Here is an 18,108-nt window from a genome sequence, read left to right as displayed (position 1 = left end):
TGCTCATGTCAACCGTATTAAGGCATAGGCAGCGTAATATCCTGGTCAATTGACCTTTTAACAATCTCGATTGACCTTTATTTATTTTTTAAAATATGGTGGGCAGGCTGCCGAATTCAGCACCTGTCCATCTAACATATTGTGGGGGTCTGGTTGGGAGTGGGGGAAGATGGTGGGTTGGGTACCCCTGTTATTTTATGTGCCTCCCTCGCCAAAAAACGCACGGCAGGGTGCTGTAAAATCCAGCCCATACTTGGTAACTTGAATAAAAGAGCAAATATAAATAAAAACACAAGAGTTTAAATATTATTTTGCGGTTATATTTATTTGAATATGTACAACTAGGCAGTTGAGATCATTCTTTGTTTTACATTTAATGAAAATTAGACAACAGTTAACAGTTCGAGAAGAAAGTGCACAAAGAAGGCATACAATTAATTTTGACAATCTCATCTCGACTAAAGGCAACATAGATCTGCATGTAAGATGTAGGTTGCAGGTCGCCTATTCTTGTTGGACTAAACAGTAAAAAACACCTGTACGTTCGAAGCAACACAGTACACTTAAATACGAGAACAGAGACAGTCTTTCTGATTGTATGTCTAAATTCTCATAAATCCACCATATCTCTTTTCAAGTTCAGGGACTTCTTTGGAATAAATTTCACCATCTTCATCAGAAGGAATGAGAGCGTCATTCCAACGTTTCATAAATCCACCATACCTTTTCTGGTAATCTGGTTTACCAAATCTTCTCATGAAGCCCCCATATCTTTTTTGCAATTCTGGCAAATCTTCTAATTCAGGGCTTCTCTTGAATCCGTTCATGAATCCTCCGTAGCGCTTCATGACCTCACTACGGTTTTCAGAATCGCTGTATCCAAGTAATGCTTCCGTTCATTGAGCTCATTTAAGTTTAGCAGCTGTCTCAGAATGTCAGCAGAATCTACTGTAGAAGGGCTTTCAATGTCCTTCTTCATAAACCCTCCATATCTTTTATTTAGTATCTCTCTTCCTTTATTTTCATCGTCAGCTTCGGAAATATATGTATCACCGCTGTCTGCTTTTTTCATGAAGCCTCCATAACGCTTCATGAAGCCGCCATACTTTTTGCTCAAAAGCAAGTGTTGCTCTTCCTTTTCCCTGTCACTCTCAGGAGAACTTTTACTGTCATCATGGGGTTTGTTGACTTCCTCCAGCTCCTTACACATCCCCCATGTCTTTCCTGGTGGCAGCTTACCTTCACACTCTAATGTGCAACTCTGAAAGAAAATAATATTTATGGATCAAAGGATGGGCAATTTATACTGAGAAGCAGCATCACAGTCAAACAGGTGCAGGAGACATCAATGGTCCAACAGGTTCCTATATTTTAGTTATAACAGAACAGCAGGCCTGGCAGCATCTGAGGAGAGAGAAACAGAGATAATGGGTGGAATTTTATGGCCCATCGCGGCGAGGGCAGGGCCAGAAAATACTGCGAGCCGTTCAAAGGTCCATTGATTTTGGCGGAACTGGAAAATCCCGCCAGCAGGAGGGGCCGTAAAATTCCGCCCTATGTTTTGAGTCAAATATGACTCTTCAGAACTGAAGGGAGATTGAAATGTGATGGATTTTATGCCTTTGAAAATGGGGGAAGGGGAGGGGGAACAAAAGGGAAGGTCTGGGATAGAGCAGAGGGCAGGAGGGATCAAATGACGAAGCATTTATCCAGGATGATTGTGAATGGCAGAATATTGAACTGCTCCGTCCAAAAGCAAAAACATGAAAAACAAGCTTCAGACCGGCACATGGCAAAAAACCGATCAAATTTGAGGACAGAGTTCATGTCTGAAATGATTAAACTCAATGTTGAGTTGAGAAAGATGTAAAGTGCCTAATTGGAAGAGGAATTCGAGGAACAGCACCTCATCTTCCGATTAGGCACTTTACAGCCTTCTAGGCTCAAAACTGAGTTCAACATTTTCAGACCATGAAATCTGTTCCCTATTTTGAATCTGCTTTTTTTTGCCATGTGCCTGTCTGAATCTTGTTCTCATGTTTTTGCTTTTGGATGGAGCTGTTCATTATTCTGCTATTCACATCACTCTCAACAAATGTTTTGTTTCCTTACTACACCCATTACCACTCCCTTTGCCTTTTGTTCCATGTCATTTTTGTCATTGATTGGGAGATGGTGGCATAGTGTTAATGTCACTGGAGTAGTAACCCAGCGATCCAGCCTAATGCTCTGCAAATATAGGCTCAAATCCCACCACAGCAGGTGGTGGAATTTAAATTCAGTTAATAGATCAGGAATATAAATCTAGTCTCAGTGATAGTGACCATGAAACTATCATTGATTGTGGTATAGTTCACTAATGTCCTTTAGGGAAGGAAATCTGCTGTACTTACGTAGCCTGGCCTACATATGACCCCAGACCAGCAGCAATGCATTTGACTCTTAACTGTGCTCTGAAAGGACAATTAGGGATGGGCAACAAAAGCTGACCAGTGACACTCAAATCCCATGAAAGAACAAAGAAAATATTTAATCTCACCCCTCCCTCTTTCAAAGCATACCTTCCATCAGTTCTGAAGAAGAGTCATTCATGACTTGAAATGTTAGTTCTATTTCTCTCTCCACAGATGGTACCAGATCTGCTGAGCATTTCCAGCACTTTTTGTTATTAATTCCAGGTTTCCAGCATCCAGTATTTTGCTTTTATCCTATATTTTAGTGCTGTAAAATCCATTACAACTCCCTTGCCATATGTGATGGTGTGAGGAGCAATGGAATTTAGTTGTATATAATAAATGCAATAGCAATTTTATTACATCGTTTTGTGATATAATTTAACTACTTCATCCAAATTCAGCAGACAGCCAACTCCATAAAACATTCTCTGAAATGTCACAAGCTCCGAGAGCAGCAATGCCTTGGGAACACAGTCACCACAAAGAGCTGACCCACAACCACCTTTTCAGGGTGGCTAGGGATGGGTAGTAAATGCAATCTTGCCAGTGTCACCTGGGAACAAAATAAATTGCCATCAGAGTTTCGCTGGGACATTTTAGGATCATGCATAACCTGTGAAAGTAGTTGTAACTCTGATCATTTCTCTTTTATATTCTGGGCTAATTGAAATTTTTGTTTTCCCCTGGATAAAGTTATGCAAGAAGACAAATTTATAAGCTGATCCTGTAAAAGCAGGGCATAGTTGCCACCATCCAGTGATTTTGTTTAGCTAATCCAACTAGACCTATTTCCTTCTAAGACCACATTAACTTTTTTTTCTAGGTATCTAACTGCAGATTATGGCTAGATAAAATTCCATTGGTTGGGTGATGGCTATAAATTCCTTAGTAACAACTTCACCATTGTTTAACTGTATCCTGTCAATGTCCAATGTGGTACTGGGTGTTTAATAAAAAACAGGTATATACATTGAACTGAATAAGAAGGCTCATATTAAGTACAGGAAATGTGATAAGAGAAAATGAATACCCGTGAGTAATTTTACACTCTGTTGCCCTGGGATTCAGATGACTGCTCTCATCTGATGCTATCTGAAACTTTCCAAATAACTGTTGTCCTAGATTCCATTAAATATCTGTTATTTTCAAATAATTTTTACATACACCACATTTTTTTGATTTTCTTTTAACTGGCCATGCAGTTGGCTAAATGTCCTGGGTTGGAATCCAGCCAACACTAATGGGATGAAAGTTTGCTGACTGTAAAAGTCTTCTGTAAAATGAGATTTGATCATTTAAATCTGGTTCCTGAGAAAATGACACACATTGACTCTAAATGGCAATCTGACTCAGGACTCTGATAAGGATGGGAATGAAGTATTGCACTGGTTCAGCAGGAATATTTTCCTGTGGTTTGGGTTAAGACATGCTGGGGCATTATCTAACCCGTATTACCATAAGTACTGCAAAGTGTTTAATTTCCTAATTCTAAATCCCTTCGCCCAGAAATTCACAAAATCTATGTTTAGAACAGGAGAAAGATAGTGAATATACAGTTCTGGAGTCTAGTTGTCCAGAGGTGCGGATACAACCCAGTTTCAACTATCGGCATCACACAATCGTGGCGTGGCATATATAACTTCGTTATATTTTGGAAAACTGCTTTCAGTCCTGCATTAAATATTGTTATTTTGCTTAAGTAAGTAAACAATTGCCCTTTAGTTAAAACAGTTGTATGTTCTGAAAATGGGACAGAATTTCTGCCGGTTTTTCCCTCCCAAGAAATTGACCACAAGGAAAGGCATTAAGGCCCAGTATAGAACTGCGGGTTAATGTTTATCTAGAAAACTGAAATTGTAAAATAGTTATGCACAATCAGCCGACGCTGCTCGGACACCATCAGGACGAACAAGGCTTTTCTTCAATGTTCAACATAAATCCTGGCTCTTCAATTCGGTCTTTTATCCATACAGCGGCGCAGTCGAATCCTTTACACGAAAAGCTCGCTTGTCACTGAAGTTGCGTAATGCAAACATCAAACAGGTTGGTTTACCAGTAAAGACTAAGATGGTTGCTTCAACCCTTGATTAATTGTAATTTCCCCTTTATTTTTTTCAACTTATTAAACAGAAACGACTTTTGGAAAACTGTTAATGACTTCGTCCGTTTCAGGCACATTAATGTATGGATATAAAGTAAACAACCCTTTTTATCTGGTGAGGAATGTTTCCGTGCAATAAACACGAAACAATCCCAGACTCTGTCCGCGCTAACTCCACATTGTACACTTTTTACCATCCCGCTTTACTCCTATTCCAGAAATTATCCCACATTTCTGAGCCTGAATGTCGAGTACAGTGCCTATGAACATCGCTGTCATTCTTGGGGGGTGGTGGACTTGCCCCCCCTGGTATTGCTGGCATTTATTGCCCATCCCTAGAAAGTGGCAGTAGGCCTTTTAATTCTCATCACGTTAATTTATATGCAGGGAATTTAGAACTTAAAATAACAGTTTTCAATTGAAAAGATACAAGTCAGATGTAGAAAAATACGATTTCCAGACACCATTCTTCCTATGTTATTTCAATGTTGTGACACTGATACAATTGTATATGTGCGCCGACCACTCCACCGGTTTCTGCCACATTTCCATAACTAAGAAAAGTGTCGCAAAGTCAGTGGACAACATATCAGCACTGCAATCATCTCCTGGCTAGCTATTTGAGTCATTACCCCAGAAAATGATGATTTCCACTTTGATAACTGCAGCCAGATTGCCTTCCAACCTCACTTCTTGAACAATGTTATCTTTCAAGTACACATGGCCAGCGGAATATTGCCACAATTCCCATACTTTACCACCTACTCATATTGTTTGCACCCTGCTAGTGGATTACTCCAGACAGACTGGAATGTGGTGGAACAATTTCGCATCTGGCACCATATTCACTCGAACAAACGTTCCTAACAAATAATGCATTTCTTTTAATTAAAAAAACTAAATTGATAAAATATCAAGATCTCTTGTTTGTGTGTGCCCTCCACAGACAAATACAAGTACAAGTACAATCTGTGTACGCGGTGTTCCGCGTCTGCTGCTGAGCGGAAAAATGTACAGCAGTGAATATGGTGAGTATCACTAATGGATGCTGATTATTGGAATCCCTCTTCAAGTCCGAAGCTGGCAAAGTCCAAGCTCTTGAAACATAACTCCGGCCCTTTCACGGTCTCTTGGACCCAGTGTGCCCCTTTATGACTATTAATTGCTATTTATTAGAAACATCTAGATTTCATATCCGTCTTGTTTTTGCTGCAGACATGATGATGACAAACTGAACCGACAAAACTGATGACAAACATGTTTGCCGGTAATTGAAACCTATTGATAACGATAGCTCGAACATTGAATTTCAGTAGCATTTCTGTGTTGTAAAAGGATTAGGGAAGCTTCATAAGTTGGCACAAAAACTCTACAAATGCTGGAAATCTGAAAGGAAGAAAAAATTCTGGAAACTCACTTGGTCAGTCAGCATCTGTGGAGAGAAGGCAATTCAACGTTTTGCTGAAAGGTTTTCCTGAACTGCTTCAGGAAATTTTGAAGCATCTCTTTTCTCCAAAGCCGCTGACTGATCTGCTGCGTGTTTCCGGGGTTTCCTGTTTTCCAAGCGACATGTACAAATATTCTCATCTTTATATTAATAAATTCTGTGCACAATGTATAATTTTTCTGCATTTGTGGAGAGAAAGATATACTCTTGAATTAATTGATTTGCTGGTCCACCTCATCTTTAGGTGCCACGCGTCAACCATTCGTTGAGGGCAACCTTGCAACACTGTGAGACCAAAACAAAAAACTACTGCGGATGCTGGAAATCCAAAACAAAAACAAAAACAGAATTACCTGGAAAAACTCAGCAGGTCTGGCAGCATCGGTGGAGAAGAAAAGAGTTGACGTTTCTGTTGAAGGGTCATTGGACTCGAAACGTCAACTCTTTTCTTCTCCACCGATGCTGCCAGACCTGCTGAGTTTTTCCAGGTAATTCTGTTTTTGTTTTTGACTGTGAGACCAATGGTTGGTTCTGCTGCCTGGTCTTCGCTGGGCACCCCTTGTAGGATAGCCTAGCAAAATCATTCTGAAACTATCTTAGGGACAGTCTGCGGATGAGCACTCGGCCAAGCATCGAGCCTTTGGAGCAAACTGCGGCTCAGCACTCGAAACACAAGGGGGCCAAACGGCCGAATGCATCATCAACGCTTTTCCCACGATGACAGTATTGAATTTAAACCCCTATGACTGTCTTATTTAAAAATGCCCATTGTATTCCAGACTGAATACTGCTTTTCTCAAAACTGAGCCTGAAGCTAGTCGATCCTAGAGAGTTTGTGGCGAGGAATACAATGAAATTCCGCCCACTCTTCGAAACAACAACCTGAATCTGGAATTACTGGGAGACTGGAGTGGGAGAAGCGATTTATCCAAGAATTTGTAATATTTACTCCCTAGTATCTATGTACATGTCCGGGGAATCTACCTAAATCGATTCTCATGGGCTAATTGCCAGGTCCACTGTCCATCTTTATTCACTTCTAACGTTTAAGTGTGTTTTTAAAAAATTCTTGCGAGACAAGACTAATGATAATTAGAATGAGAAAGCCGGACTGCTACACTTGCCCGGAGTGCCTGCGCGGATTGTTGAACTGCGCGGCATTTACCGGAGCATTTAGTGCAGTTAGTCCCAGCCCGCGGCAGTTGGCGCCAGTGGCATTTTCGGAAGGATCCAGTTTTGCCTCAAGTGTTACTGGAGGTTTTTCTTTCTTTTGTCTCTGGCTTTAGGAACATCAAGGAACCGGCGGGATGGCGTTTAACAGATAACCGTGGCGTTGCAAGAGCGGAGGAAAAGCTTTGACCAGTAATCGCTGATTGTAGAACTGCGCGATGCTGTCTGTCCGCCTCAGTCTTATCTTTCAGTCGTGTCCTCTCTGTTTCTTTCCCGTCTCTTTCTCACTCCCCGTCCCAAGTTTTCTGGACCCCGCGCTCACTTTACCCAAATGCCGTTCATTCTCCCCATCGATGCCCCCTCACCCCTAACCCATGAACACAGCTGCTATACAAACGCCTGCAATGTTCAGATTGGCCACACGGCTTTGCTTAAAACAAATTACACTTAAAACAAGTTAATATGAAAGTCAGCCATTGAATGCTTGACTTCCTAAGAACTCCCAACTACTTTAGACGCCGGCTTTTCCATAATGTTGTATTAAGCTAAAGCTTGGATTGCGGAAGCCTGGTCAGAGACTGGACCAAGGATACAAGTGACTTCACACAGCCGGCTTTTGGTCGAAAAGATAAACTTCACATTGGCCTTTGGGTGTCACAACTTGGGATTCCTAACAGTGGAGATGTATGTGTGTAACGGTAGGTGTTTCGTCTGATTTTTGGGGGTGTTTAAACTCACCAGCGGGTTAAACTCTGTCAGATGACCAGCCAGATGGTAGGCACAGTAAGCGCAGTCCTGGTCACAGTCCGCCCCGACCCCCATGAAGGTGGCACACAAGACCGCCACCAGGCAGTGACACTTCCACAGTAACGCCATGAGCTGCAAATACAGGGGAGAATACAACATATACTCAGCCCAGATACGCGAAGGAAAATGCACGTCTTCATTCAAACATGCCTAAAACTTTCATATCATTCTACATAATCTCAATTAGTAAATGTGATCACACAAGACATCCAGTTTGGGATACTCATTGCTTATCTATAGCTTGAATAAATATTCCAGCTCTTTAATAGAAGCAAAACCATAAATAAGCGTTTTATTGGAGGAAGATCTAAATCGGGAAAGGTCCAGTTCATCGGCTAAACCAGCAAGTACCAGTACAGACTGGATTCAAAACAATTTTCCGGGGTCAGCCAATTATGTGTGGCTTTCATGGAACAAGAGACCGAGACGGCCATTCAGCAGTGACCGAATCTGTCAAATGTAAACTACTGTGCAAGACAAGAGATTAGTCAAGGATGAAAATGGATGTTGTCATTTCATTGTTTATCATCACCATCTCTCTCCGGAAGAAGGATTTATATATGACTTGCTTTTCACTCCAAACGTAGTACATTGACCACTACAAAAGGATCAAAGCTTGCGTAAAGTTATTTTAGTTTAAAATAAGCCCCGCTCGATACAGTTACAGAGTATTACAGTTTCGGTGAATTTTGGAAGTTCTACCTAATGTTCCTGCTCACAAGGTAGCAGCAATGCCAGATTCTGACTGCGTCTCAAAAGACTCAAAAAGTCTTGCCTTACCTTAGGAGCAGCCTTTCTGAAAGTGAAACTCGTCTGAAGCTGGACATAGATTTTCTGCCCCTTGCAGACTTCGGCTGGTATTTACAGAGGAATGCGCTGATCTCTGGAGATGACCTGGGAAATAGACAAGTGCCCCGCAGTTACAGCAAGCAGTTTGCCAGTCTACTGATACCTAACTGTCTCGCTGCACGCCTTTAAGAAAGGGCGGGTCACTGTGGGTAACTGTCAATCCTTGTCCAAACTCAGATTGTTAACATTTACAGCGCTTGAGATGGAAGCAACGCTATATAAAGATCTCAAGTTCACGGCGCATGACACTTTTCCACCTACGGGACAACACGCTTCAGGGTGCAGTTGAAGAAAAAGAGGTGTGGATTTGTAAATGAGGGATGATCGATTGCCCCCAGTATTTTTTTAAACAAGCTGGGTAAGGTGAGCTGCAGGGAGCATTCACATTCCAATACCAAACTCCCACAGCCGCTACCCCAAGACCAACTTGGACAATTACAGCAAAGCAACAAGTGAGACGTGTCTCCTGTGAAGTGTTTTCTGAGGTTTAGCTTTCACTGGTAATACATGTCAGAACTAGGTGCGACTGAATGGGATCTTGGGTTCCTGAGTTGCATTTAGCAAATCGCAAAGGACAAGTTATAAAGTTAGAAATATATGTGAAATCCGATTAGTCACTTTGTTACTGAGTGACCTGGTAATATTTGGTAAAATCACAAACCTAGATTGCACCTAGATGGGCAGGTAATAGGCTACATCCGAAATATCACACATTTAGCGTGATGATCTGTAGAATAATGGCAAATGGACACATGTTGGATTAAGCTGATTTCATTTTATCTATTTAGAAATATGTATTTTTATCAATTGGGAGTTCGTTGGAGCTGGGCTCCATTCTAAAGCGCCAAACCAAATTGGCCTTACTCGCATTTTGACTGAATCTACCTGCTAACCAGCGACAATAGTAATCGTGGAGTAATCGTCAAAAATCAGTTCTGAGGAAAAGCTTAAGTTACTTACAGAAGTACGTTTTCTGATACCAACTAATCTGTAGGAACTGAGCATTGGTTGGAAGACTCTCACTGATAACGCGAACTTCTTCAGCTCCCAATACGTGAGCTCAAGTGTTCAAGAGTTCCCAGTTCAGCAGGATTTGATTCTGCGTTTTTGTGGTTAAAATCCAAAGGGAAGCCGTGTCACTTAGCCATCGGGCCAGCCAGGCGCTAGAACTGCGAATATTGCCAGACTTCAGTCTATTAATGAAGTGTAAAGTAAACACACACACACCTACATATCCTTGACAAAACGGATGCTGATTCCATCGGTGTTTTGAGGATGGGGGTCAAAGCTACTGCTTTGAGATTGAGGACACAAGGGGGCTACTTTTTCGACTTTCTACAATGAAGAGTTAATAGCCCTCACTTTGTAGCAATGAATGATATTTTGCCGCACAGGTTTCATCGCCTTCATAACAGATCTTGTCAGTGAAAGTTTACGGGCCAATCAAATACTTCCCCAGCCGTTTCCCGGGGAGACCCACCCCGCCACAATGCGCTCCCTGAAATCCCTCTTTGCGGAAGCAGCAAGCACATTGCCACATACAGATCGGAGAATTTACACCGCTGTTTCCCAATTTCTCAAGCAATTTCATGTTCACCAGAAAAAAACTGGCAAATGTTTCTCTATTCGAACGGTGTACGGAGAAAGATTTTGCAAAGCTCTCGTATAGTTGGTCTATTGGGGAGAAAGGAGGCGTCAAAGTCCTGGAGAGTTTAATGAAATATCCAATCTAAAGGATTAATAGCCTTGTTCCCCTCAATTCCTCTAAATGTGGACCCGTGCCAATCCCTGTTGTTAGCCTGGCTCCAAGCCGCTTTATTTCCACTCACAAATTAAAGAAATTACAGCTAACTTGTGAGATAGCGGGTGTGAACACGGACAAGGTGGCTCTATGTGGCCTGTGAGGACAGTAGTGTTGGTTTTATAATTTTATTAGATGAATGAAAACAAACGCCTAAAATGCTATAGCAGATGTCATAGGAACAATTCCATTCTCGCCCATGTAAGAAGATGCACTGTACAGTTCTTCAATTTTATGCAGTTTCGCAACCCACACTGATACCTATTAATACCCGTAGCTTAACCTATCTATCACTCCTGAGAGGACAGCCTGGCGTTTAGCCAGCCCCCTTATCCCATTTATTTTAAACACAGAAGAATGGGCAGAGGAACAGTAGAAGATTGGCGCCACAATCAAAACGCTAAAATTATATCGTAAGCTGTAAAAACAAAATGTGCGCAGTTGATAAATGGCAACCTAAACTTGAGATTAATGCTACTTTTAATTCTTTCATTTTCCATTCTTAAGCATAATACTAATTTTATTTTAGGGGGGGGGGTTGTAATTTTTTGTGATTACTGAACAAGTCCTTTGCTGTCAATGGAGTATTATATTTATGACTTTATTTTGATCTTTTATGGCCAGTCAACAATGATAGAGAGGAAGGAATGGTTCTGATCAGTGACGATCTATCAGTAAATAGACAGTTGATAGTGTTGAGGGGGGAGAACTCCTTTGTAACCTTAGATAGATGTGCATTTGAAGTCTAGCTGATGTAGTGGAGGTGAATGGGAAGAGGGAAAGTCAAACTCGTAGTGGTGTGTGCCTCAGTCCCTGTCAGTCTGATGGGGAAAAGGACTGCATCAACATGTCAGAACGTTTAACGGAAGAGGGCAATCTAATAGTTGGCACATGCCAATGAATGATGGGATATGCCAGTCATGGCAATCTACTGGTTGGTATACTTCACTTTAGTGAAGACCTAGCCCAATTTGGAAGCTGGTAAGTTTCATTTCACCCCTTCAAGTTTGGATTTGGAAGATCCTATTTCTGGATCCTTAGAATGTATAGGTGAAGGTCTTGTGATGCAGTGGGTAGCCTCCCCACCTCTGAGCCAGAAGCTCAGGGTTCAAGTCCCACTCCAGGTCTTGGTGGCCGGAGAAAGTACATTCATAACACAGCCAAACAGGTATCAACTTGTAAATCCTTCCAATTATCTTTTAATCTCTTCCAGGCACACAACCCTCTGCAATATCTACATTCCTCCTGCTTTCAATTGACAGGCAGGAAGAGCAGGAAAGATCCTTGTCAGCCATGTGATAGAAAGAAATTGGAGCCTCGACCATCACTATCCATAGCTCCGAGCTACAACATGCAGCTAAAAGTGTAGGTTGCCATAGCAACTTGGACTCATTGGTGGGGGAGGGGGGAAGCGGGGTGGGTGGTGCGTGGTTGTCTCAGTTGGCTGGATGGCTGGTGTGGATTCAAATGGTGCCAACAGCATGGGGTTTGCTAACTGTTCTGGCTGGGGTGGATTTGGGACCTGCCTCCTTGCTCTATCTGTGATGGAGATTGTGCTGCTGTGGGTTCGATCTGCCTTTGGGCAGAGAACTGAAGAAGAAGAAAAATGCATAGCACAAGCAACAACAACAACTCCTGATTATATAGTACTTTTAACGTAACAAAGCATACCAAGACACTTCACAGGGGCATTATAAAGCAAAAATATGGCAGTGAGCAACATAAGGGAGATATGATGTCAAATGACCGAAAGTTTGGTCAAAGAGGTAAGTTTTAAGAAGTGCTTTAAAGGGGCAAAACGACATGGAGAGATGTAGCGAGGGAATTACAGAGCTTGGGGCCTAGGCAACAGAAGACATGGTCACCAATGGTGGAGTAATTATACTTGGAAATGCACAAGAGACTAGAATTGGAGGAATGCAGATATTGCATAGGGCTGTAGGTCTGGAAGAGATTGAAAGATAGAGAGTGGCAAAGCCAAGAAGAAACTTGAAAACAAGGATGAGATTTCTAAAGTCAAGACCAGGGGCCAATGTAGGTCAGCGAGGGGTGTTAGGGGAACAGGACCTGTTGTGATTTAGTACACGGGTAATAGAGCTTTGGATGAGCTTAAGTTTACAGAGGGTAGAATGTGGGAGACCCGCCAGGAGTGCATTGGAATAGTTGAATCTAGAGCTAATGAATGCATGAATGAGGGTTTCAGCAGCATATCCACTGGAGCAGGAGTGAAGTTGTGAAATGCTACAGAGTTGGAAATATGTGCATAAATGATGGCACAAATATAAGGCTGGAAGCTCATCTCAGGATAAAAAGTGACACCAAGGTTGTGAACTAACCAGCTTAATCTCATGATAAAATTCATGAGAGGTAAAGACCAAGTCAATAGTTAGGAAATCAGTTTGGAGTGGGGACCAAAAACAATGGCTTCAATCAGAATACCTCTCAACTACAACAAGGAGTTGCATTTATATGGCATCTTTAACATAATAATACCACAGAGTGTAATCAGACAAAAATTGACCTACTGAATATTCCGGATCAGACAAATTACTATGCCATAGGGCATAATTTCTTTTTAATTTTCATTCATACCAATGCAATGTTATCAATTATAATCAATTTCAGTTTATAATTTTTGCAGCCCCCTCCATATTTAAATAACTCATGAGTCAAATGTAATTTCTATTCATTTGAGTGTGTGATTTGCCAGTGAGAGTAAGGTTAGGTTAGGCCAGCAGTGGGGATTGGGTTATTGAGTGAGATGTAAACTAGCATCTCTTTAAATTCACCGTTGTTTTCTGCTAGTACTTTGTTCAAATTCCAATAATTGGTCATCTTTCTGATTACTAAATCATGGGCCTGAATATTTAGCTAACCTTCCTTTGTAAGCCTGATTCTATGCAAATTTAACTGGGCCTTAACTGCTCTTCATGGACATGGACATGGGAGAATCCTATTGAGACCCTATGGTAGAAACATGAGGAACATCTGCTTATCACTTACTAATGATTTCATTCACAATGCCCATTTCTTTACCAGAAAGGACATGATAATTTTGTTATCAATTGGCATCATCTCATAATGCATTTTCTGCAATTTTAATACAGGTTATTGGTGCAATCAGATTTGGTCTGAAAAATGTTCTTGGACATATATGTCAGCATTATTAAATCTAAGCTATATTATATTTGGATTTTATTGAATAACAAAGAAAGACTGGATCAGGTCAAAGTTGAATAGTAATGGATAAATATTTTACTGTGTCATTTCTGGCATACACCCTGTTGATGAATAAAAAAAGTACTCCCAGTGCATGTTTTTCTTTGTGGTGAATTTTCACTTGCTTCTCTTGGCATTAATGGGGTGGTAACAGCCTCTGCCTCCTTTCACCATGATGAGAGGACAAGTTACATTTTGAAAGAAGTTTGCCACCAGGTACCTAAGGCAATTGTTAGGTTTAGGTGGTAAACCTCATTTAATATGGAAATCGACATCCTATGATATAAATAGGACACCAGTGCCAGTTAAGTTGGAAATGTTCAGGATGTGCTTATTGCAAGTTCTGATCAGTTCCATGGCCAAGCGAGGTGGAAAAGCTCAACAGACATGATTTTGGAATTATTTTTATGGGGCCTGGAGGATCAAGAATTTCCACCGAATCATAGAGTCATTGAGTCATTTATGGCACAGAAGGAGGTCATTCAGCCCATTGAGTCCATACTAGCTCTCCATGGAGTAATCCAGTCAGTCCCCTTCTGCTCTATCCCTGCACCCCTACAAGTTTGTTTCCTTCAAGTGCCCACCCAATTTCCTTTTGAAATCATTGATTGTCTCTGCTTCTGCCAATCTTGTGGGCAGCAAGTTCCAAGTCATTACCACTCGCTACATAAAAAGGTTCTTCCTCACATTCCCCATTCCGAAACCTTAAATCTGTGTGCCCTGCAAAATATTATGGGTTTCTGCAGCCATCACTGGTCGCAACTCATCTCAAACTTACTGGTGACTTAATATTGGTAGGCCTCATGCTGGTGAGCTGCATCTAGATAACCATTTGATGCTCTGGAGCTGGCTGGCTTGATGGAAATGAGGGCAAGGCTTCAGAATGAAGGCAATGTCTTCACTTTGAGTGTGAGTGACCTGGGCTGGGAGGATGCAGTTTGTAACTTACACTCCCAGTGCATGCCAGAATGGGCACAGAGGAATTTTATATATTTTTACATTTACTAGGCAATATTGAAAACATTGAAAGATGTTGTTTTAGTTATGAAGTCAGAAAAGGAAAGAAACAGATAAAATAGTGTCGGAGGAACTAACAGCACAATAGATAGAAGTACCACATGTTATGGTACTGGGTAATTAAGGCACAGGTTCAAATCGTGATCTCTGCTGAAATAGTAGGTCTCAGAAGTGCATGTGTTGAATTGTTTTACTCAAGGGGGTTTTGCTGCCGGATTTGGAACTTCCTAGACAGCAGTCAAGTTGCCTATGTTTGGTGGTAGTTAAATTCACAGAAACACAGAATTGTTACAGAGCAGAAGGAGGCCATTTGGCCCATCGGGTCTGCACTGCCTCTCTGAATAAGCCATTCTCTCGACTTCTCCCTGTAACCCTGCACATTCTTCCTTTTCAGATAACAGTCCAATTCCCTTTTGAATGCTTCAACCAAACATGCCTCCATCACATGCGCTTAGTGGATTCAAATTTCCTGTACTCTGGGAAGTTGCCTTCTCAGTCTGTGCAACAGCTTGGAACTTAGGAAATTTGAACCTATAGTTAACATATTGCAAACCTGAACAAACAGGCTGGTGGCCAACAAGTCATAGTGCCAATTATCCTGCCAAATGGAGAGGCAAGCAGCTTTTTTGGTTAAAGCAATGTGCCTGCACCAATCCTACTGCTATCTGGTGGGTTGCAAATGAGAGCGATACCCACCGGAAGGCAGCAATTTCCTTCTTGAAGTGTGCAGATCGGGCTCCAGTTATGCCAGGCTTTGCTAGTGGCTTCCTGCTTATACATGCAGTTTACTTCAAATGTTCAGCTTTGACTAATTTCAATGATTCTGACTGCAGAACATTTTAATCCACTGCTTTTAGTGTACAAATGTGCTGCTGGTGAACTAGAGCTGCTTGTTCACAGAATTATGTTTTTTTGTCCTCAATGCTCTGTGCATGTTGCTGGAAGGTTACAATTATCTTCAGTTTTCCTAGACTAGGAAAAGGAAAAATTAGCCAACATTCTTGGATTTGTTGCTACTCATTAACTTGTGATTTATATCAGAAAGTGAGAATGATGTGTGAGAGCAGGATCAGCTGCAAGTGTTCATTTGATGGGGTAAGATGGATTTAACATAGAAAAAAGAATAAATTCCTCTGGTTGTTACGTGTATGACATTGTAGTCATAAAGGTGACATTTCCTCTGGTCACTGTTTTTAGAGAAATTGAACATATTTATGATTTCTGTAAAAATACTGCCCAGACAAAATCCTCATAGATGCACTTATAATATTGCTGCACATTGCAATCAGAACAATTCTTTCTACTATAACTAAGCATAGCAAAAACCTTCAAAAAAGGAAATGGATAGTACAATTCATGTTTTTTGGAAAAGTGGCATTGTGCTAAATTTTGAATTTGTTTTCAATAATCGATATACATGCTGATTACTTTTTAAAACAAAATACTTTTCCACCATTCTTGATAAAATCCATTTTAGTTCAGTTAAATAAAATGGTCACTGGCTACAATATGGATCAGGCATCATTTTAGTGTTCAATTCACAGAGGAAGGGGGAGGAGCACCCAGCTGCAGATTTACCAAGCATGCAGTTTGTATAATGCTACTGTAATGCATATTTCAAATGTAACAAGAAGAAAATATGGGCCAGGATTTTCAGCTCAGCGTGCGGGCATGCACCCGAGCGTGAAATAGTGCGCGATGATGTCAGGCGAGCATCCCAAGGTCATTGCGCACTCCTGTGATATTTCGTTTGGCGGTGCACATGAGAGTTTGCAGCGCACCTGCCGAGAATTAAGAGGCCTAGTAAGGCCATTAATCAATTCATTAACCTGTATTTTCAACAACTTCAGACCATGAACTCTCTCCTCCATCCCCACCCCTTTTTGATTCCCCCCCTTTTTTCTTATTCATTTCTATTTTTAAATTTTTATTTATTTATTTTCCCCCACTTGTTTTCATTATTATTATTTATTTCCATTTTATTTATTGTTCGATCCCCAGCTTTTAGCCTTTTCGATCTTTTTTTCCCACCCCCGTCCCCTACCCCCACCCCACCCCCGCTAGGGCCAACTGTCACTTTCCAGAGTGCTTACTCTGGTTCTGCCATTATCACATTCTGCTTTCCACTCTTAATGTCACCACTAGCAACTACTTTAGCCAGCATCACCACTATTAACAACCCTTTGACCTTTTGTTTATGACATCTTTCGCAATCTCTCCTTTGCCTCCACCTATCAACGGCCGACTATCCAGCTTCACCTGTTCCACCCCTTAAAAAGTATATATTTCCCTACAATTCTACTTCCCTTTAGTTCTGAAGAAGAGTCATATTGACTCGAAACATTAACTGTCTTTCTCTCCACAGATGCTGTCAGACCTGCTGAGTTTTTCCAGCATTTTTTGTTTTTGTTTCCGATTTCCAGCATACGCAGTTTTTTGTCTTTATCATGCTGTTATCTTTCAAGACTAATGTATACCCAATTTAAAAGAAAACTTCTTTGAAAGGAAACCATGAACGATGTATTTGACTGCTTGCATTTAATACTTTCTCTCTCTAATTCATGCATACGGACAGATTCCTGATAGTGGCATTATCTTACTAAAATAAATACATATTAAATAAAATTTCAAGCCGCACCTTATTTCTCTGCAGTATCTAACAGAAGCACTACCACATATAAAACCCAATTTATTCTTATCATTTCTGACAGTCTTGCACTTGAGCAAAGAATTACTAAAAAGCTGAAAGCAAATTTAATGCTGAATGTAAATTAACATACAGAATCTATGCAATTTTGCTCCAGTGTTTTTATGGGAATGTTGCGTGAACTCTACTATAAGTCCTAATAATTTAATGTCTGTTCTGAGCATTAGATACCCTGTTCTTGTTGCACGTAATTACTATTGAAGGGAACAACAGTGGATTGTTGAATTGGATAAAAAACAAGCCATTACACTCAGAAGCAACTTGGTTGGCATCCTTCCATCTATGAGGAATGATGGGAATGCAGTCTCAGAACTTTGGTGAAGTCAGATGAGATCATCTACTCCACTTCTTTTGATGGCTGAACAAGCCAATTTTGGAAAGGCAAAGTCTGCCACAAATGCCATGCATGAAGTTGTCCCTTGCCAGTGGCACTGGTTGGTTTCTGCTGCCACCTTATTTGCAGAGCTGGTGTCTGCTTTGGAGCTTCTGAAACCACTTGTTATGGTGATGGGGAATTCCTGCCCACAGCTGGGG

General features: G+C 41.1%; 1 pseudogene across 1 annotated transcript; it reads right to left on the bottom strand.

Annotated features, from left to right (window-relative positions):
* Nucleotides 1–453: 453 nt before the first annotated feature.
* On the bottom strand, nucleotides 454–8,955 carry LOC144679751 (proenkephalin-A-like; annotated as a pseudogene). The gene is made up of 3 exons (XR_013576415.1): nucleotides 8,762–8,955; nucleotides 7,913–8,053; nucleotides 454–1,261 (listed from the first exon to the last, which is right to left on the bottom strand). The product of XR_013576415.1 is annotated as a proenkephalin-A-like (transcript).
* Nucleotides 8,956–18,108: the final 9,153 nt, after the last annotated feature.

Source organism: Cetorhinus maximus, chromosome 4 (genome assembly GCF_964194155.1).
Source record: "Cetorhinus maximus chromosome 4, sCetMax3.hap1.1, whole genome shotgun sequence".
NCBI classification, from domain to species: domain Eukaryota; kingdom Metazoa; phylum Chordata; class Chondrichthyes; order Lamniformes; family Cetorhinidae; genus Cetorhinus; species Cetorhinus maximus.
This window is presented reverse-complemented; position numbering and strand designations above follow the sequence as displayed.